A 22,501-nucleotide genomic window follows, 5' to 3' on the forward strand; every position below is an offset into this window, starting at 1 on the left:
TTCGTCTCGCAACCCTCTATCCATTTAACCAACTTAAACAAGTTTTTGCCACTATAAAATTTTCCCTAGAACCAGATTGCTAGAACGAAGTTCTTTTCTTTCGCCGTTTGACTTTCGTTGCTTAGTTCGATTTGATTCTTTTTGCAAACCGGAGTTCTTAAGTTGAACCTTCTGGTTAGATCTCTTATTCGAGTTTTATCTGTGCATTAGATGAGTACTTATTGTATGCTTGTTTGTTTGTCAACGATAGAATACCCGGAGTGCGCCCCCTATTACTTCGAATCGCTAGGTTTCGCGGATCATCAGCAAGGAAAGTAACACTTTGATCATACCTTCTCTACAACCCAGTTTTATTGCATTAGATCAATCCTCACACATTGCATGACTAGGATCTAATTAAATTGTGGGATGGGAAGTAGTTGAGGTAGTACCTATTACCTGTTTAATATCAAACCTTTGGGAGTTACTTCTACGTTTGCTTATTATGACATGCTATGCTAGTAGACTCAAACACACATCTGGGTGGATTGAGGCACCTGGGTATTCCAGGACTTGCCTGTTTTCTTTTGGACCGCCACCCAGGCTCAAAGGGATCATGAGACTATTCATACTAGAAACTTCCGTGTGCAGCCACAAGCTATTATGGGCTCTAGCATAGTTGACTAAGTCGTGCGAACTCTTACAGTGGTAGACTAGCAGATGTAGGGGATGTAGGTGGTACGGTCTACCCGATCGTAAGGTGCTAGCGCTTCTAAAAGACTATGTCTCGGTCATCCGTCTTCTCAAACAGCATGTAGTGCGAGAAACCAAACGGAGGCGACCGAGTCTTGTGGGGAAAAGTGCACAAACCTCTGCAGAGTGTAACAAACTAATCATGGTTAGCCGTGTCCCCGGTTATGGACATCTTGAGTATCTAGTACCTGGATTATCATGTGAATCTAAACATGTTACTCTAAATTAATTTTGTTGGGTTTTGTTTAATTTTGATGTTTAATTGGGATTGAGAATGCTGTCAACCATTCTCAATGTTTAACAACCACCATGATAGTAATTAAATTTATTCCTTTGCAGTAGGGAAAAATTGGCTTTACGCAAAACTGTAACCATAGAGCTTTCCACCAGCCAAATATGCATATAGTATAGTTGTTTCATTCCATTACTCTCTATGTGTTACCTTGCTAGCATATTCCATGTGTTGACCCGTTTCGGGCTGCAACGTTAATGTTGCAGACTTTTCAGACGACGATTAAGGAGTTTTTAGGTCGTGGTTCTATACTCAGTGATGCCGTTGGAGTTGATGGACTCACTTATCTTCCAAGCCTTCCGCTGTTATCGTTATTAGATGGCCTTAAGCCATATTTATTGTAATAAGTTCTCTATGGAGACACTCAATGTAATAAGTGTGTGATTGCTACTCTGTTATAAATCCTCCGAGTACTGTGTGGTGTCAACATTACTGATCCAGGGATGACACCGGAGCACAGAGATCAGACCGTTCGAGGTCTGGTCACTACAGAGATGGTATCAGAGCACACGCTGACTGTAGGACACGACCACTAAGCTAAAAACCTAGATCACTATTCACTCTCTTCTCTTCTGACCTCTCATCTTTTCTACTCTTTAGGATGGCGGATGCAAAGAACAAATTCACGCAACCAGATGAAGATACACCCTTTGGACGTCACTTGAAGGAAGTCACTAGATACCTGAACATAGGAGTACCAAGCTTCACCGGAACCTACAACGCCACTTTACCTGAAGAAGGGCGCTGGATGATTCAAGTTCAAGTTCCAGGAAGGACGTTCATGCCAGTCACTAAGCCCATAGAGTTTTCTTTTGATGCACCAACTTGGAATCTAGGAAAGAGCATGGCAGCTCATATCGCCATGGGACGCATTGGAGAAGTCTACCGCAAGGATCTCAAGGACACTATCTACCAGATTTGTGGGCGCCGAGATGAGCACTGGGAGATGATCAGTACCACGAAGGATAGATCAATTGCAGCTTTTATCCAGGAGTTAAACCAACACATTCAACGACAGGAGAAACAGACGTGCGCTGACATGATAGACCTGAAGAAGGCAAGGACAAGAATCAAGGAACTGGAGGAAGAACTCAAGGCTACACGTGAAGATTATGAAGAAGAAATTGAAGTATTGGTAGATAAGAATGCCGACCTAACAATGAAGATTTGGATATTTATGGGAGGCCCTACACCAGTAGATGAAGACAAAGAACCCAAGGAGATTAGCCCGGAAGACTACATCATCATCGACGACACCGACACGGATCCAGATGAGAGCGATGATGACTATATTGATGAAGCTGGAGCAGATATCATGGAGTATGCAACCGAAGAATATTTCTAGTAGACCACCTCATCAGTAGTAGTAGTCCACCATGTAAATATAGTAGCCCGAGCACTTTTGCGATAGTTAGATCGACTGTATGCCCTTGTTTGATTGAATGAAGTGAATTGTTTGCTTTTGCCTCATGTGCATATGGGTAGTGTTTTCTCTTTAGACCCCTCTATTCTTACATCTCATCTTTTCTAAACCCTCAGATGCCTCCGATACATGACCCCAGATTTACCTTCCCACCGGAGCTCACCCAGTTGATCCAGCAGCAGAACACATTGATGCAGTTGCTAGTCCAGAATTAGAATCAGGGGAACAACAACAACAACCCACCACCACCACCACCACCACCTGTTGATCACTTAGCCCGTTTTCTTAGGCTGAATCCGCCAGTGTTTTCCAGTAGCACCGAGCCAATAGTAGCAGATGATTGGCTCCGCAAGACAACTAGATATTTGACCACAACAGGATGTACAGATGCGGAGAAGGTGAAGTTTGCCACACATCAGCTTGAAGGACCCGCAACATCATGGTGGGAGAATTTCATAGCCACTTTCCCTGTCGACACCGTCACATGGGACCAGTTTCAGCAGGCCTTTCGTACTGCCCATGTTTCAGCTGGAGCTATGGCCATGAAGAAGCGTGAGTTTAGCAACTTGCGCCAAGGAGGACGGACAGTTGGCCAGTATGTGGAGGACTTTAGTAAGTAAGCACGTTAAGCCCCAGATGACGTCGCTACGGATGCAGCGAAGCAGGAGAAGTTTCTAGAAGGACTGAATGATGAGTTAAGCATGTAGTTGATGGTAGCAACCTTCAACAACTATCAGGAGTTGGTAGATCGTGCTCTTATGATTGAAGGCAAGCATCAACAAATTGAGAATCGCAAGAGGAAGTATGGACAAGGGAAGTACAATTCAGGAGCTTAGCAGAAGCCACGTTTTAACCCTAGACCGGGAGGACATTTTCAGCATACCCATGGAGGAGGTAGCTTGCACAATCACAATGGCACCAGGAATGGTAATGGGAATGGAGGAAGCAACGGCCAGAATCGCACCAACCCATCAACCCCAGCCAAGAAAGACCTGAGCCAAGTCACTTGGTTTAAGTGTTCGAAGACCGGACATTATGCCAATGAATGCCCTGAAATACAAAATGGAAATAGCAATGGAAGATCTGGGAAGAAGCCGAACCCTTTCAACAGGGGACAGGTGAACCACGTTAACATGGAGGAGGTTGAAGCTCAGCCTGATGCAGTAATAGGTAAGTTTTTGGTTAAGTCATTTACTCCACTCGTTCTTTTTGATACTGGCACATCGCATTCATACATCTCAAGGGGATTTGTGGATAAGTATAACCTGTCAACCCAAGACCTTAGGTCACCCATGTTAGTAACCTCGCCTGGAGCAGAGTATATGGCTAGTCGATGGTGTGATCAGTTACCATTAAGGATTGGTAACTATGTTTTTCCCTCAGACCTAATAGTATTGGAATCCCAAGGATTGGATGTGATATTAGGCATGGATTGGTTATCAAAGTATGAAGGGAATATTGAATGTGCTAGTAAGTCAATTTTGCTTACCACCCCAGAAGGGAGAAGGATCAAGTATGTATCCCGACATGTGCCAAAGAGGACTCAAGTAAATTTCTTAACGGGAGTTGTGCAGGAGGAAGTACCAGTAGTGAAGGATTTGCCTGAAGTATTTCCAGAGGAGTTGCCAGGCATGCCACCGGATAGAGATATTGAGTTTTTGATTGAGCTATTGCCAGGCACAGGGCCAATATCGAAGAGACCATATAGGATGCCAACAAAGGATTTGGTGGAAATTAAGAAGCAGATTAAGGAGTTACTGGATAAAGGATATATTCGCCCAAGTTCTTTGCCTTGGGGATCGCCAGTACTTCTAGTGGAGAAGAAGGATGGATCGTTAAGGATGGTTGTCGATTATCGAGGATTGAATGAAGTAACCATCAAGAACAAGTACCCATTACCGATCATCAATGATCTGTTTGATCGTTTTCAAGGAGCTAAGGTATTTTCCAAGATTGATCTGCGATCAGCATACCACCAGTTGAAGATTCGAGAACATGATATACCTAAGACAGCTTTTACCACCAAGTATGGGCTGTACGAGTATACCGTTATGTCATTTGGTCTGACTAACACACCTGCATATTTTATGAACATGATGAACAAAGTGTTTATGGAGTTCTTGGATAAGTTCGTCGTGGTGTTCATTGATGATATCTTGGTCTACTCGAAGAATGAAGAGGAGCATAAGGAGCATTTGCGTTTGGTACTTGGAAAGCTCAGAGAACATCAATTATATGCCAAGTTCAGCAAATGTGAGTTTTGGTTGAAGGAAGTTGGATTTCTCGGACACGTTATATCCAGAGAAGGTATAGCAGTTGATCCCACTAAAGTTGATACCGTGACCAAGTGGGAAGCACCAACCACGGTTGGAGAGATCCGAAGTTTTCTTGGACTCGCAGGATACTACCGGAGATTTATTGAGAATTTCTCAAAGATTGCGAAGCCTATGACTGAGTTGTTGAAGAAGGATACCAAGTTCATATGGACGGAGGAATGTGAGGCTAGTTTCCAAGAGTTGAAGAAACGATTGGTTACCTCACCAGTGTTGATTTTGCCAGACCAGACCAAGGATTACGAGGTGTATTGCGACGCTTCACGTCGAGGACTTGGAGCAGTGCTTATGCAGGAAGGGAGAGTTGTTTGATATGCCTCAAGACAACTGAAACCTCACGAGTTGAATTATGCTACGCATGATTTGGAATTAGCAGACGTAGTGCATGCATTGAAAACATGGAGACATTTTCTGATTGGAAATCATTGTGAGGTGTACACGGATCATAAGAGTTTGAAATACATTTTCACACAGAAGGAGTTAAGCCTCAGACAAAGGAGATGGTTGGAGCTCATCAAGGATTATGACATGAAATTGCATTATCACCCCGGAAAGGCTAACATAGTAGCTGACGTGTTGAGCCATAAGAGCCACGTCAATACATTAATGACAGGGGGAATACCAAGGGAGTTAGCCAAAAATCTTAGAGAGTTATGTTTGGAAATAGTTCCGAGAGGCTATGTAGCAGCACTGGAGATTCAGTCTACATTGATGGATAAAATCAGAGAAGCTCAAAGGACTAACAAGGAGATCGCTTCTATTAAGGAGAAACTTAGCAAAGGAAAGGCTAATGGATTTCGTGAGGATGAGCACGATACCCTATGGTTTGAAGACCGTGTTTACGTGCCCAATGACCCGGAGATCCGGAAGTTGATACTGCAAGAGGCACATGATTCACAATATTCGATTCACCCAGGAAATACCAAGATGTATTTGGATTTGAAGGATATTTTCTGGTGGACCGGAATTAAGAAGGATATTGCGGAGTACGTAGCAGTTTGTGATGTATGTCAGAGAGTAAAGGCTGAGCATCAGAAGCCAGCAGGATTGTTACAACCATTACCGATACCCTAATGGAAGTGGGATAAGTTAGGCATGGATTTTATCACGGGATTGCACAGGACTCGTTCAGGCTATGACTCGATTTGGGTTGTAGTCGATCGGTTGACGAAAGTAGCTCATTTCATCTCGGTAAATACCACTTACACCAGTGCTAAGTTGGCAAAGATATACATGACCAGGATCGTATGTCTACATGGAGTTCTGAGGAGTATCGTATCAGATAGAGGAACCCAGTTTACCTCAAAGTTCTGGAAACAGTTGCACGAAACTTTGGGTACCAGGCTAGAATTCAGTACAACTTTTCAACCACAGACAGATGGACAGACCGAGAGAGTCAATCAGGTTTTGGAGGATATGCTGAGAGCTTGTGCGCTAGATTATGGATCTAGTTGGGACGACAATTTGCCATATGCAGAATTTTCTTACAACAACAGTTACCAAACCAATTTAAAGATGGCCCCTTTCGAAGCCTTGTACGAAAGGAGATGTAGAACACCGCTGTCGTGGGACGAAGTTGGAGACCGCCAGTTGTTTGGACCTGACTTGATTAAAGAGTCTGAACAGAAGGTGAAGTTGATTCGCGATAGGCTCAAGGTAGCTCAGTCCAGATAGAAGAGTTATGCAGATTCAAAACGCAAGGAGACAGTTTACGAAATTGGGGATAGAGCTTATCTTCGAGTATCACTACTTCAGGGAACAAAGCATTTTGGAGTTAAAGGAAAGTTAGCGCCACGATTTGTAGGACCATACCGAGTTTTGGAGCGTATGGGAGAAGTGGCCTACAAGTTGGAATTGCTCGAAGGATTGTTAGGAGTTCATGATGTGTTCCACGTTTCTCAGTTGAAGAAGTGCCACGCGGAGATGGCTGACATACCCCTGAGAGATACAGTGCCATTGAAAACTATTAAGTTGGATAACGATATGACCTATGAGGAGAAACCAGTTAAGATTCTCGAGTTTGAAAGTCGAGTCACTCGCATCAAGGTTATCAAGTTTTGTAAAGTTCAGTGGAGCCACCACACGGAGGATGAAGCCACCTGGGAGCGAGAGGAAGATTTTCTCAAGGACCACCCTCACCTATTTTCTAGCCAACCCAAATCTCGAGGGCGAGATTCATCTTAAGGGGGGTAGGTTTGTAACATCCCAAATTTTCAATTTGGAATGTTATACATTAGATCATCATTGCATATCATATTTTATTTGCTTTTGGTTTTGATCCTAGAAATTCTACGCAACTCAAGGATCCACAGAGAGAGTTGGGGATTTCGTTATTTTCATATTTGAGTTTTCTCAAATTTTGAGAATAGGATCATTTGATTTTATTTATTTTATCATCAATTATTTCTATTACAAAAATATGAGAGAGGGAATAAAATGACTTTCCCAAAATAAAGAAATATTGAGGATTTAAAAATAAAATCAAATAAGATTTTATTTCAGAGTTTTTCATTATTTTATTTGAATTTAGGAAAAATGTGCATTTTTCAAAATTGCATTTAGGCCCCAAATAAATGTTCACCTTGTGCGGCCTGATTTTAGAAGCCCGGGAAAATTTATTTCGGTATTTTTGGAGTCCGTTTAGTACTTCTTATTATTTTTCTTCTGCGCGTAATTATTTAAAAAAACAACGAACCAACCTAGGGCCGTGTCCGACTAGGACTCCCGGCCCGTTAGGCTATATAAGCCGGGGGAGAGGCCCAGCCGAAGCTAACCCTAGCCGGCCCAGCCACCAGCGCCCCGCCGCCGCCGCCCCGACGCGCCGCCGCCGGACACCACCGCCGCCCGAGGTCCGCCGCCGCCTCGATTTCCGTGACAGTTTTTTTTTTATTATTTTCTTCGAAATACCGTTCGGTTTTTCCGTCGGTTTTTTTAGTGTCAGTTTTTTTAAATAGATCGGTTTTCTGGTTTATTTAATTCAGCGAGCGTTCGTCGTTTTTTTCTTTTTCTCGGATTAAATCCGCGATTTTTCTGATCGCGATTCCCGATCCGATTTTCATTTTAGTATAACTTTTCGCTCGTTTATCAGAATCAGGCGATTCAAGCGCCTGGAGTTTCGTCTCGAAACCCTCTATCCGTTTAACCAACTTAAACAAGTTTTTGCCACTGTAAAATTTTCCCTAGATCCAGATTGCTAGAACGAAGTTGTTTTCTTTCGCCGTTTGACTTTCGTTGCTTCGTTCGATTTGATTCTTTTTGCAAACCGGAGTTCTTAAGTTGAACCTTCTGGTTAGATCTCTTATTCGAGTTTTATCTATGCATTAGATGAGTACTTATTGTATGCTTGTTTGTTTGTCTGCGATAGAATACCCGGAGTGCGCTGCCTGTTACTTCGAATCGCTAGGTTTCGCGGATCATCAGCAAGGCAAGTAACACTTTGATCATACCTTCTCTACAACCTAGTTTTATTGCATTAGATCAATCCTCACACATTGCATGACTAGGATCTAATTAAATTGTGGGATGGGAAGTAGTTGAGGTAGTACCTATTACCTGTTTAATATCAAACCTTTGGGAGTTACTTCTACGTTTGCTTATTATGCCATGCTATGCTAGTAGACGTGGATTGGGTGAGTGATATCCATGATAGTTGTGAGTTGGTTAATTAATGGTTTATCTAAGGTGGCAACTTAAACACACATCTGGGTGGATTGAGGCACTTGGGTATTCCAGGACTTGCCTGTTTTCTTTTGGACCGCCACCCAGGCTCAAAGGGATCATGAGACTATTCATACTAGAAACTTCCGTGTGCAGCCACAAGCTATTATGGGCTCTAGCATAGTTGACTAAGTTGTGCGAACTCTTACAGTGGTAGACTAGCAGATGTAGGGGATGTAGGTGGTACGGTCTACCCGATCGTAAGGTGCTAGCGCTTCTGAAAGACTATGTCTCGGTCATCCGTCTTCTCAAACAGCATGTAGTGCGAGAAACCAAACGGAGGCGATCGAGTCTTGTGGGGAAAAGTGCACAAACCTCTGCAGAGTGTAACAAACTAATCATGGTTAGCCGTGTCCCCGGTTATGGACATCTTGAGTATCTAGTACCTGGATTATCATGTGAATCTCAACATGTTACTCTAAATTAATTTTGTTGGGTTTTGTTTAATTTTGATGTTTAATTGGGATTGAGAATGCTGTCAACCATTCTCAATGTTTAAAAACCACCATGATAATAATTAAATTTATTTCTTTGCAGTAGGGAAAAATTGACTTTACGCAAAACTGTAACCATAGAGCTTTCCACCAGCCAAATATGCATATAGTATAGTTGTTTCATTCCATTACTCTCTATGTGTTACCTTGCCAGCATATTCCATGTGCTGACCCGTTTCGGGCTGCAACATTAATGTTGCAGACTTTTCAGATGACGATTAAGGAGTTTTTAGGTCGTGGTTCTATACTCAGTGATGCCGTTGGAGTTGATGGACTCACTTATCTTCCAAGCCTTCCGCTGTTATCGTTATTAGATGGCCTTAAGCCATATTTATTGTAATAAGTTCTCTATGGAGACACTAAATGTAATAAGTGTGTGATTGCTACTCCATTATAAATCCTCCGAGTATTGTGTGGTGTCAGCATTACTGATCCAGGGATGACACCGGAGCATAGAGATCAGACTGTTTGAGGTCTGGTCGCTACATGAAGAAGTAGTTACGACTCCGCGGCTAGCAACCCTTCATGTAGTATAAAGCAGCGCCCCAGACTTGTGTGTGCGTCTTCCTTCTTTCTTCGGGGGGATAATCTTCCTTCTCCTTTTGCTCCTGTGTTTCTTCTTTTGCTTTGGGTGCTTCACCACACGTGTCATGTTCTCTACGAGGCATGAATAGAACAATGCTAACGATGAGTGGCTCCACCATGGAAGGACTCCTACACTGGGATTTCAATCCTGGTCAAGCTGTGGCCAATGAGGTACGTAGAAAGTTTGGAGAAACGGTGCACTTCTCACCATCTCGCAAAACCAAGGAATTTTTCTTGGTGGTTTCTTTTTCCTCGGCCTCGTTCCCTCTCTCTGAAGATTCGGTGGGTGTGGCTTTGCAATGTTGCATTGGTGGTCATCCGAAAGGATTTAAGGTTTCAAAGCTTTGTGATAGATCTTTTCGTTTCTCTGTGGCTGGTAATAAAGTTGGTCATTTCATTCATGGCCTCAAGGATCGTATTTGGCCAGACTTTATCTGTCATTTTCATCTTTACAATGGTCGGTTCAATGGTTATAAGTATTTTGATCGCATTTGGCATGCGGATGAACACTTGGATCCAGTTGCTGCTCAAAGCCCCGTGGCCCTTCGGTATCACAAGTCGGTCTTTCAGGACACTGCTATTTCTTCTGAATCTGCCAAGGAGTTGAGCAAATTTGCCATTGTTCCCTTAGCCACCATGGATTTTCATGACAAGAACAGCAATGAAGCTTCATCTTCTTCCTCTCTAGCCACGTGCATGGTGCAGTCGACAGAGGATACGGTCATCACGGAATCCATACCTGCGGTCATTAATTCGACATCCGACAACTCAGAATATTCCGAGCATTCAATTGTGATTGGCAGTTTTCGATTTTCCCGCATTACGGATTATCCTCCATTACCGCAAAGTTTCCTTACCGCGGCGCTAAGGTATGCCCCGCCTCACTCAGCATGGCCCCCTACATTATCTAAATCTCACATGGCTGATTTATCGAGAGCCGGATATTCACCGAAGGAAGTTTCTGATCTTGCCAAATACTGGGCTATTCTCTGTGCTAAATGTTTACAATGGGGTCATCATAAATGTTGTTGCCAAGCAAGGATTATTTGCCTTTTGTGCTCCGCTCTGGGCCACAAAAGCATTAATTGTCCTACCAAACAACGGTCAGTGGCCTCACATAACACATTTATGGACTCAAATCTTCATAATTCGGTCATTTCTCACCAAGTGAGGCAACAAATCAACAGACCCCCATCAATCACTCCAACTTGCCCCCTCACTCGTCAAAGTGGCCGCCCAACATCCACCGTTCAATGCAGCATCTGTGGTCATTACGGACACATGGACTCCTGTTGTTGGCGGTGTCGGTGGGCCCAAAAATGGCAGTGGAGACCAAAAACCCCCACCCCCACCCTGCCCTAGACTACTCGCATTCCACCCCCACCCCGCTCCGCTTCCCAATGAAACAGAGCACTCTGCTCTAGTTGTTCCATCGCCACCCACCTCGCCCGTAGCGCTCACCGGCGTCTCCTCCGCCATGGACAACTATCCAGTGAACCCCATCCCTTTCCTGCCGCCCGGATGGTCGATCGAACCTGGTCCGGCGGACCATAAGGTGCGCGCAGACATGGCTGTCAACCCCATCCCCCCGCTGAACAACAACTTCCTCGCCATTGCGGAAGTCAGCGGATTTGTGCCTCTCCACCTCCGGGAGGGTCTCCGCGACACCATTGAGGGGCTCCTGCATGAATTGGGCCTGCACCCGACTGAGATTTCTGACCATCCCCTGGGTATCGGTATGTTTGCTTTCGCCAACTCTTTCATCAGAGATACTGCGGTCAACACTACTTTTCAGCTGGATAATGAGGATCTAGTAGTCTCTTTCGTTAGGCATAATGCTGCTCTGAACATGCGCAATACCACATATGGGCCTGAGGTTTGGTTGATGTATATTGGGTTCCAGATGACTATTAGACAAACTTTTATCTGCAGCGCTCCGTAGATGACTATGGCCGCCTTGTTTCCTGGAATAACCCAAATATTGATCGTCGTGTGGTTCTAATCAAAGTCAAAGTTATACACATGCGTCTGATTCCTAAGAGTGTTGTGGTCCGTCAGTTGGGTGGTGACAGATTTTCCTGGACTGTTGCTGTGTTCATTCTTAGGGGAGCGGACTGGAACGCTCATGATCCTGAAGTCCCCACTGCTGACGAGGAACCACCGCCAGCCAACGGCATTCCTCACCCCATGTTTGGTGATGGGCTCACTGCAGAGCAGCTCTACCAGCAGCAGCTGCAAAATTGGCTCATACAGAATGGTATTGGGAATGACGAAGGACCACACAATGCTGCTCATCAAGATGCTCCTCAACCAGCGCAATGGGACGCTTGGCCTCAATCTCCTGTACCTCACATGCCCGCAGCTTTGGTTAACTTTCAGGCTTGGCTGGCGGCACAAGGACTCCGTGTTGAGGATGGTATTCTGCCTGAGGATAATGTTACTGACAGTCTCAATTCTGCCTGGAGCTCTAGCTCGACTGCAAGCAGTTCTGGTACTTCTCTAGCAATTGCAGATCCGCTCAGTACCTTGTTTGTGGTTCCTGCCACACCTGAAGTCATTTCTGTTGATGTCGCTATCCCTGCTGATAACATGCATGTGAGTATTACGGTCGATGGTAATAATCTTGCCACTGTCCTCACCAATGGGATGATTCCTCGCAACTTGTTCACTGAATATCTGTCTAGTGCTATCATGTGGGTGGTTGCTGCCTATGGCCCCTGGCGTTCAGGGTATGGTTTACCTCCGCTGCATCTGCAAACTGCAGTTCCTGGGACTACCTTTCAGGTTCAGACTGATGAGAACATTCTCTCTATCCGCTTCGAGCCACGCATCCTCCCTGCACCGCCTCGGCCTTCTAATGTTCAAATCACTGAAATTATGCCTGAGGATGATATGTCAACTGAAGCGATAACTAGTAATGTTGCTGAAGGGGTCCGAGATGCTCTGCTTGATCGGCCCAACCTGGATAACCTGCAGGACATTTCTGATGCTCAGAACAGCCTTGATCTGCTTGTGCCTGTGCCGGATTTGGCGCCCACTGACATTTCAAACGTTGGGCCTGCCCAACAGGTAATTGATCCCTATGATTTGGGCCTGGCCCAGGTTCTGCCCACAGCCCCAGGCCCATCTCCTGCTCACCCACGCCGGTCTAAGTTTCAGGTGCCCCTGGTCACTTCTGAAGTTCGCCGCAGTACCCGCTCCACTCACTATGATGGATTCAGAGTGCCACAGATTTCAGATGTCCGAGCTCCTCTCTCCAAAGTCAAGCCAAGACAGGTTCCTTCGGCCGCTGCCAGCTCCTCAACTGCTGCTGCTCCACAGGCTCCACCACCCACACCCCTTCACATCATGCAAGACATCGGCATCAACCGCTGCGCTGTACCACCCAATGAGTTAACTGATGATGCTCTGCTGGCTCCTGTGGATTCAGTGGCTCCTGAAGATCACTCCATGGATGCAGGGGAGGATTCTTCCTCTATGGAATAGATTGCTGATCACCTTATGCCTCTTTTGCGTAATTGGAATGTCCTATGTTGGAACATTCGTGGGTTAAATTCGGAGAAAAAACTCCTCGCTCTATCCAATGCTATTTCTGTTAGTGGTTGCGCTATAGTTTGTCTTCAAGAAACTAAGAAACCTCTTATCGACCTGGCTTTTATCAAAACTTGTTGCCCTAAGAGATTTGATAAGTTTGCTTTTGTTCCTTCTCGTGGTGCATCCGGGGGCCTCCTTACTATTTGGAATAGCTATGTTTTTACTGGAGATGTGGCCATCTCTCATGAATTTGTTTTGGGTATCAAATTTACTAGCACTCTCTCGGCGCAATCCTGGACCTTATATAACATTTATGGCCCTTGCACGGGCCCGGCCCGCGATGATTTCACTCTGTGGCTGTATGATATGAACTTACAAACAAATGATGACTGTCTATTCCTTGGAGACTTCAATTATATTAGAGGCCCTGAGAACCGCAACAAGCCGGGAGGTGATCCTAATGACATGTGCACTTTCAATGACATCATTCGTAAGCACAACTTAGTTGAACTGCCGCTCAAGGGTTGTCTCTACACGTGGAGCAATATGCAACAAGATCCTTTACTTGAGCAACTGGACTGGTTTTTCACCTCCCTACACTGGACCCTGACATATCCCAACACGCTAGTCAAACCTCTCTGCAAACCGGTCTCGGATCATACACCTTGTGTGGTCAGCATTGAAACAAAAATTCCTCGTGCCAAATTATTCAGATTCGAATCATACTGGCTCCTTCACCCGGGATTTATGGATGTGGTCAAAAAAGTCTGGGAATGGCCTGTTAACTCTTCTAATGCAGCCACAGTTCTGTGTCGAAAATTCAAAAGGTTACGCCAAGAATTGAAGGTGTGGAGCAAGAATATCTCCAGATTATCGGTGGCAATTGAAAACACAAACAAAACCCTTACGGAGCTGGATGATCTTGAGAACCTACAAGCTCTCACCCTCCCCGAATGCAATTTCCGCAAGATAATCAAAGCCCATCTCCTCAGACTGTTGGACTACCAAAAGCAGTATTGGAAGAAGAGATGCACCATTCGTTGGGTTAAATTCGGTGACGAGAACACCAAATTTTTCCAGGCAGTTGCAACAGAACGTTACAGAAAAAATAATGTGGCTATCCTGCACACTCCTGATGGTCTCGTGGTGGAGGATCATAGGGTAATGAAGCCCTCCTATTTCAAGCATATACCGACAGACTTGGCACTTCAAACCCAACACAGATGTTGTTCGATCTCCCGTCCCTCATCCGCCCGACTGAGAACCTCGAGCATCTCACGGTTCCATTCACCAAGGAAGAAATAGACATGGTAGTCAAAGACATGCCTGCTGATTGCGCTCCAGGTCCTGATGGATTTAGTGGAATGTTCCTCAAAGCCTGCTGGGAAATCATCAAACAAGACTTCTATACCCTCTGCGCGCAATTCCATGCGGGATATCTCGACCTTCAAAGCATCAATGATGGCCTAATAACTTTGATCCCCAAAAATGGCTCTCCCACTATAGTCAATGATTACCAGCCGATCACTCTGCTTAACTGCTGTCTTAAGCTAATCACAAAACTTCTGGCCAACCATTTGCAAAAGGTCATCCTGCATATCATACACCGCAACCAATATGGCTTCATCAAGGGGCACTCGATACAAGATTGCTTAGCCTGGACATTCCAATATATTCATCAGTGCCAGGCATCCAAGCGGCAAATAATTCTCCTAAAACTAGACTTTTCTAAAGCCTTTGACACGATCGAGCACGAAGCGATGATCAACATCATGAAACACATGGGGTTTAATGATAAATGGCTGTCATGGATAAGAACAATTTTTTCTTCTGGACGATCCTCCGTACTTCTTAATGGGGTGCCGGGGCGACAATTTCACTGCCAACTTGGGGTCCGACAGGGAGACCCCCTCTCCCCACTCATTTTCGTCCTGGCAGCTGACTTGCTACAATCTGCAAATAATGATGCCTTCAGGAGAGGTCTAATTAACTTGCCCTTCCCATCCAATGGCAATATGGACTATCCTATTGTCCAATATGCTGATGACATGATTCTGCTCATGCCGGCCTGCCCTAGTCAAGCTTTGATCATCAAGAACATTCTGACCAACTACACTCAATCCATTGGCGTAAAGATCAACTTCCACAAGTCCACACTCATACCCATCAACTTGGATGTTGGACTATCCAACGTTATTGCAAGGATTTTTGGGTGTTCCATTGGCTCCATGCCCTTCACCTACCTCGGCCTGCCCCTTGGCACCTCCCGACCCACAACACATGATCTCATGCCACTTGTCAGTAAAGTTGAAAGGAACCTGACCTCAACGCTTTCCCTTATGTCTTATGCTGGCAAGCTGACATGGCTCAACACCTCAGTCACATCCTTGCTCATTTATTCCATGTGCACATTAAAGTTCCCACCAAAACTCATTGAAATGTTGGACAGAATCAGGAGAAGATGTCTTTGGATCAAGAAGACTGACCAAGGGGAGAAATGTAATTCTCTTGCGGCATGGGATATGGTATGTAAACCAAAAAACAGAGGAGGCCTTGGTGTGCTCAACCTCAAGATCCAGAATGAAGCCTTACTCATGAAATTCCTTCACAAATTTTATAACAAACTGGACATTCCTTGGGTGCAACTTACTTGGGACACGTACTATCAACAAAAAATCCCGCATGCAACAGACCCAGTCGGATCCTTCTGGTGGAGGGATGTGCTCAAGCTCACTCCTTGCTTCCGAGGAGTATCTCATATCAACATTGTCTGTGGCACCACGACCCTCCTATGGAAAGATCTCTGGGCCGACCAAGTACTACAGGAATCACATCCCCGGGCTTTCTCACATACAACCAATGAAGATGTCTCTGTCCGCGATTTCTTGGGGATCACTTCACTTGGGATGACCTTCCACCTACCGCTCTCTCCACAAGCGCTGGACAAGGTACGACACATGCAAACGATTGCGTCATCGTTTCAACCCATGGCATCCTCATCAGACGTCTGGCACTATACTTGGGGCAAAACCATCTTCAAAGCCATAGATTACTACCGCTTCTTCTTCAAGGAGGTCCAATCTCACCAAGTATTTGGATGGCTATGGAAATCTAAGTGCACGATGAAGTTGAAGGTCTTTGCTTGGCTCTTGCTCAATGACAGGTTAAACACCCGGAATATGCTCAAACGACGACACTACAACATTGGTGACGATCACAACTGCCTCCTTTGTGGACTAAGCATTGAAGAAACAGTTGAGCACATGATCTTCACATGCCCATTCAGTAGGCAGTGCTGGCATGCTTTGCATATTAATTGGGAGCCCTTCCCTGGCCGGTTACAAGCTATCGAGGACCAAAAAACCAACCACCCTGTGCCTATGCTGTTTGAAAAATTTACTGTGGCGGCATGGAGCATATGGAAGAAGAGGAACAACAAGAATTTTAGAGCAATATATCCTTCTTTTCGGTCCTGGCTTGATAGATTCAAAAAGGAGTTTGAACTCCTTCAATATAGGGTCAAAGAGGACAGTAGGCCTCTTGTACTAAACTTTGTAAACTCTCTACACTAAACCCTCTTGCATTGTCTCCCTTAGCTTGAATTGGACACAAAGTGGCCAAGCCCCCCCCCCATGTAATTATCACCCCTGTACAGTGTTATTTGATCCTTAATACATTTACACAGTAGGAGCCTTTCCTACTGTTTCCCGGTCAAAAAAACGATGAGTGGCTCCGTGGGATCGATGACTAGAAAATTAGATCATATTTTATCGCCATATCGCACTGGCTGCCATGTTTTGTGCTCCTCTGTCGTACTAGTACTCCAATGAAAAACTTGAGTATACTGCATGGTTCTTTGCTTCTCCTCATGTCGTCGGCAACATTTATACGAACAGTCAAATCACAAGGCCCCACCTTCCAACAGTAATGAGCCGTCAAATCACAAAGGCCCTCGCCTCTTGTGAAACCGACCAAGCGAGACTGCCCCGCCCTCTAGCCTTTCAAATGTATACTTCTGTACAGTAGTAGTATTGATGGATTGTGCCATGGAGCAAAACTAACAATATGAAATTAAAGAAAAAAGGTGGTACATATAGAGAGTGCTCGCCGCCAAATTATGCATATAGTACTATTCAAAAAGGTAGTACGTGCTTAGAGGGGTGCTAAATTCTATTAAAGAAATTAGCATACCTATTTAATTCTTGGGTTTTTATTATTTATGCCACTACTTGTGTCTCACTACTCAGTTTTGCCATTAGAAGTTACAACTACTCAAAAATGCCATCGATCTGTGAGATGCTTGCTCAAAAATGCCATTAGATATCTCAAAAATGCCATTGTTCCGTTAGATGTTTACTCAAAATGCAATTATACATTGTTATTTTGACATCAAACCTGTTGACCATGTTATTGACAAAAATAAGCCTAGACCCACATGTTGATTCTCTCTATCTCACAATGATAAGTGTGGCCCCGCTTGTTAGGAGTAACCAAGCGAATAATTTTACAGGAAAATAAGAACGCTGTTGGGATCAAGTAGGCCACACACTTTATTGTAGTGAGATATAGGGAGAGCTATCATGTTGTTCCAGAGGTATTTATGTCATTATAACATGGCAAAAGAGATTTGAGTCACGATAATGGTGTCCAGTGGCATTTTTGAGCATGTGTCTAACGAAGCGACGACATTTTTTAGCGGTAGAAATTCCTAGTGGCAAAACTGAATAGTGGGACACGACCGGTGGCATAAATGATAAAAACCCTTAATTCTTTGACAACTAAACTACTGGCTTCCTCTGCTTCAGATCAAGGCGCCGGTCGGCGAATCCGCCCCCTCTCAGCGTTCACGTCGGGATCCGGCCAATCTTCCCATGCTTCGCCGCCCCGGACCCATTCCCGGCCGCCGCAGCCGTGCCTGTTCCCGCCTCTGCTTCGAACGGGAGGAACTCGCTCGTCACCGTTGACCGCGTCCGCGTGGGCTGCGTCCTCGCGGTCCAGTTCCGCCAGCGCAAGCCGGCCCGCTGCACTGACTGGGCCGAAGCCCATGGTGAGACCCCCCCCCTTCAGACCTCTGTGAGGTTGGGCCAACAGTTGCAGCCCGTGTCACGTTTTTTTTAGTTCTGCGTTTTAGCTATTTTTCCAGGGGTTTGCAGTTTTGCAGAAACACCCTTGAACTTCAGGCATTTAATAACTTCACAACCGTGCATCGAATCTAAAAAAATTATATATGAAAGTTGCTTAGAATTTTGTCTAGTTTAATAATATGCAACTTTCATCTATGTTTAAAATGTTTAAAATGATGTTTGTTTAAATTTGCTTAATAACTTGCTAAAATGATTTATTTAATAACTAAATAACCGTAACTCGGAATTTAATAAACTTTATATGTAAATGGGGTAGAAAAATGCCTAGATTTACTTGGTGCACTCATCTTGCATGTTTAACAACTCTAAAATAATGTTTAGGGCAGAACAGTACCAAATCTATAATATGCTCATGAGGAGTTTCCGGAATTGTTGTTCGTTGCTTCCGGCCTCATTTAAACTTGACTAGATAGGTAGTTTACTTTGCTTCATCCTTGCCATCTTAAGAACATTTAATATTGTTGGGGTGCATAAACGAGAGAGAACAAAATAATTGATGTGGTGTTCCTTTAATATGCAACCCGTTGCATATTGAGCTCCACTTAACTTGTAGTGTTGTTTGTGCACTTTGCCATGCCATGCATATTTAAACCGGCATGCATCATACTTGGCTGTGCATCATGCCATGGTTATGTGATAGTTGTTTACCATGTTGTTTGCTTCTTTCTAGTGTGCTTCTTCGGTTGTTTCCGATAATGTTGTGTTTGTGAGGATTCGTTCGACTTCGTCTGTTTGTCTTCTTCATGGACTCGTTCTTCTTCCTTGCGGGATTTCAGGCAAGATGACCATACCCTCGAAATCACTTCTATCTTTGCTTGCTAGATGCTTGCTCTTTTGCTATGCCTATGCTGCGATACCTACCACTTGCTTATCATGCCACCCATATTGTTGAACCAAGCCTCTAACCCACCTTGTCCTAGCAAACCGTTGTTTGGCTATGTTACCGCTTTGCTCAGCCCCTCTTATAGCGTTGTTAGTTGCAGGTGAAGATTGAAGTTTGTTCCTTGTTGGAACATGGAGATGTTGTTCCTTGTTGGAACATGTTTACTTGTTGGGATATCACATTATCTCTTATTTAATTAATGCATCTATATACTTGGTAAAGGGTGGAATGCTCGGCCTTATGCCTGGTGTTTTGTTCCACTCTTGCCGCCCTAGTTTCCGTCATATCGGTGTTATGTTCCCGGCTTTTTCGTTCCTTACGCGGTTGGGCTATTATGGGAACCCCTTGACAGTTTGCCTTGAATAAAACTCTTCCAGCAATGCCCAACTTTGGTTTTACCATTCGCCACCTAGCCTCTTTTTCCCTTGGGTTCCGAGGACTCACGGGTCATCTTTATTTAAACCCCCGGGCCAGTGCTCCTCTGATTGTTGGTCCAACCTGTCAGCCGCCGGTGGCCACCAGGGGCAACTCTGGGCTGGCCTACCGGAAGTTTAGACAATCTGAGTGTGCCTTGAGAACGAGATATGTGCAGCTCCTATCGGGATTTGTCGGCACATTCGGGCGGTGTTGCTGGATTTGTTTTAACTTGTCGAAGTTGTCTTGTAGAACCGGGATACCGAGTCTGATCGGAATGTCTCGGGAGAAGGTATATCCTTCGTTGACCGTGAGAGCTTGTCATGGGCTAAGTTGGGACTCCCCTGCAGGGATTTGAACTTTCGAAAGCCGTGCCCGCGGTTATGGGCAGATGGGAATTTGTTAACGTCCGGTTGTACAAAACCTGAAGTTACCTTAATCAAAATACATCAACCGCATGTGTAACCGTGATGGTCTCTTTCCGGCGGAGTCCGGGAAGTGAACACGGTGTTGGAGTTATGCTTGACGTAGGTTGTTCTAGGATCACTTCTTGATCATAGTTGTTCGACCGTGCTTTTGCCTTCTCTTCTCGCTCTCTTTTGCGAATATGTTAGCCACCAAATATGCTAGTCGCTTACTGCAGCTCCACCTCATACCTTTTACCCTTCCTATAAGCTTAAATAGTTTTGATCGCGAGGGTGCGAGATTGCTGAGTCCCCGTGGCTCACAGATACTTCCAAAACCAGTTTGCAGGTGCCGATGTTATCGAGCAGGTGACGCAACCAAGCTCAAGGAGGAGCTCTATGAAGATCTTGTCCTTTATGTTGTTTTCGTTCTAGTTGATCAGTAGTGGAGCCCAGTTGGGGTCGATCGGGGACCTTGTCGCATTTGGGGTTCTTCTTTTATTTTGGTTCCGTAGTCGGACCTTGTTTGTATCTGGTTGATGTAATGTTATATTCATGTATTGTGTGAAGTGGTGATTGTAAGCCAACTATGTATCTCTTTCCATTATGTATTACATGGGTTGTGTGAAGATTACCTCACTTGCGACATTGCTTTCAATGCGGTTATGCCTCTAAGTCGTGCTTCGACACGTGGGAGATATAGCCGCATCGAGGGTGTTACAACACTGTCTCGTCCTATCCAGATCTAAACACGATAGCGGTGGCCACACTCTCTCTCTGCTCACTGTTGGTCATAGATCCACCCGGATCCCCTCCGCCGGGTAAGGAGAGAAGGTGCAAAGTTCATAGGTCGTCCTTGGCGACGACTCTTACCCACTATCGGCGCGTCCCGATCAACGTTCCTTGTCGTTCTCTCCCATGCAACGCCGGCTAGGGAGGGCCTCCAACCCCTTCTTCCTCGCTGCCATAGTGTTGGCAGATCTGTCCTCCCGCCGACCACCTAGTGACATCCCGGCGACCCTCGGGTATAACTTCCTTCGAAACCGGCCTTGCTCTACTTCACCAGCTCCTGGCGTTGTTGCATTTGTATCTTTTACTATTTCTCAGGCCCCCTCGTAGATAGGATCGATCAGCTGTTCGAAAGCCACCTAAAATTTTATTGTTAAGAGGTAAAAGTAGTTCATGCAGTCGAATCTAGTACTACTTGGTTCAAACAGGGAAGAAAGGGGGTGGGGGTGGGGGAGATTTGTTCCCTAAATCTAGGACTTGGTCAAAAGAAGAAATAATGCGGGTGAAAAGTAGCAGAGACTGGCTATCCAACTGGTCTCTTAGTCTAATAGGGAAATAAAGGGAAATGCACTACAAACTCAATATAAATAGATCTATTGGTTGAAAAAGGAAAGAAAGTGGGGATTTGGGAACAAGTCAACAGAGTATGTCCTGCACTAGATTTGCTAGCCTCACACCGTATAAGGTGGCTCTACCGAACAAAAATGGGACCAACCCAGATATCCTGTTATGATGTTTGTTGCCCCGAGCCCCTCTTATGTAATGCCACTGGTAAAATGTAGCAGTCGCCCTGTTAAAAGTAAGGACACGTTAAAATAATGTTGTTTTCAATGTAATGCCTCCAGTAATATGAATCAATGGCACTGTTTTTCATGTCCTGCTAAATTTCTCATTAAGATAAGTTGCTTCTTTTTGTTAGAAATGCAACAGTCCTGGTCCGCCTACTCTCCCATGCCTAAATACCAACTCTTTAGCAGCTGTTAATGTAATGTTCTGGTAAAATGAAGCAATGGCACCATTAAAGTAATGTCGTATTTAACGGTTGTCATAGTTAATCCTAATGACCACACTAATATCTAGCAATGTTGCTGCTTTAGAAATTGCCACTGTCCTTGTAGGATTGCCATTCAGATAAGTAACATGCTTCTTTTCATTTGATGTATGTTTCATCACTTGTTAGTTACCCTCCTTTCGACCTTTTTGTGGAAACAGAGATATACATTTCACACTATATCTTAGTTGAACTGAACAAATGATATCCAAATTATAGTTGAACATTCCAGAAGCTTCACAACCAACCTTGATGTTGCTCAATTTTATTGCAACTAATGAAGAAGAAGCTGCTAGCTCATGGGAAATTGCTTCATTTTAGGTGAACTGCACAAAAAGGTCCCAAGAATTGTATCATCCATGTTGGTGACTGGTGTCATCCCTTCTACGATGGCGTTGACTGCAGATATGGTTACCATCATGAGGTATGTTCTTTTTTGGTCCGACCATTTGCCAAAGATCCTACATGTTGAGTCCGCTCTTGTCCTACTATTTTGGCACTGCCATGATAAAGAAGTAATGTTATTATTTTGCACCTTAATCTAGTGGCACTATAAATTTGAGGCAATCACTACAAAAAAAGACACATCCGTGACATTTTGGGCCGAATGAATTTTTTTCTGTCATATTTATGACACTTCTATGACGATAATTGTGACAAAACCTTGTATCATCATAGATGTGGTGGGCTCCTACTTCTATGACAA

Source organism: Triticum dicoccoides, chromosome 7A, assembly GCF_002162155.2.
Source record: "Triticum dicoccoides isolate Atlit2015 ecotype Zavitan chromosome 7A, WEW_v2.0, whole genome shotgun sequence".
Taxonomy (NCBI): Eukaryota; Viridiplantae; Streptophyta; class Magnoliopsida; order Poales; family Poaceae; genus Triticum; species Triticum dicoccoides.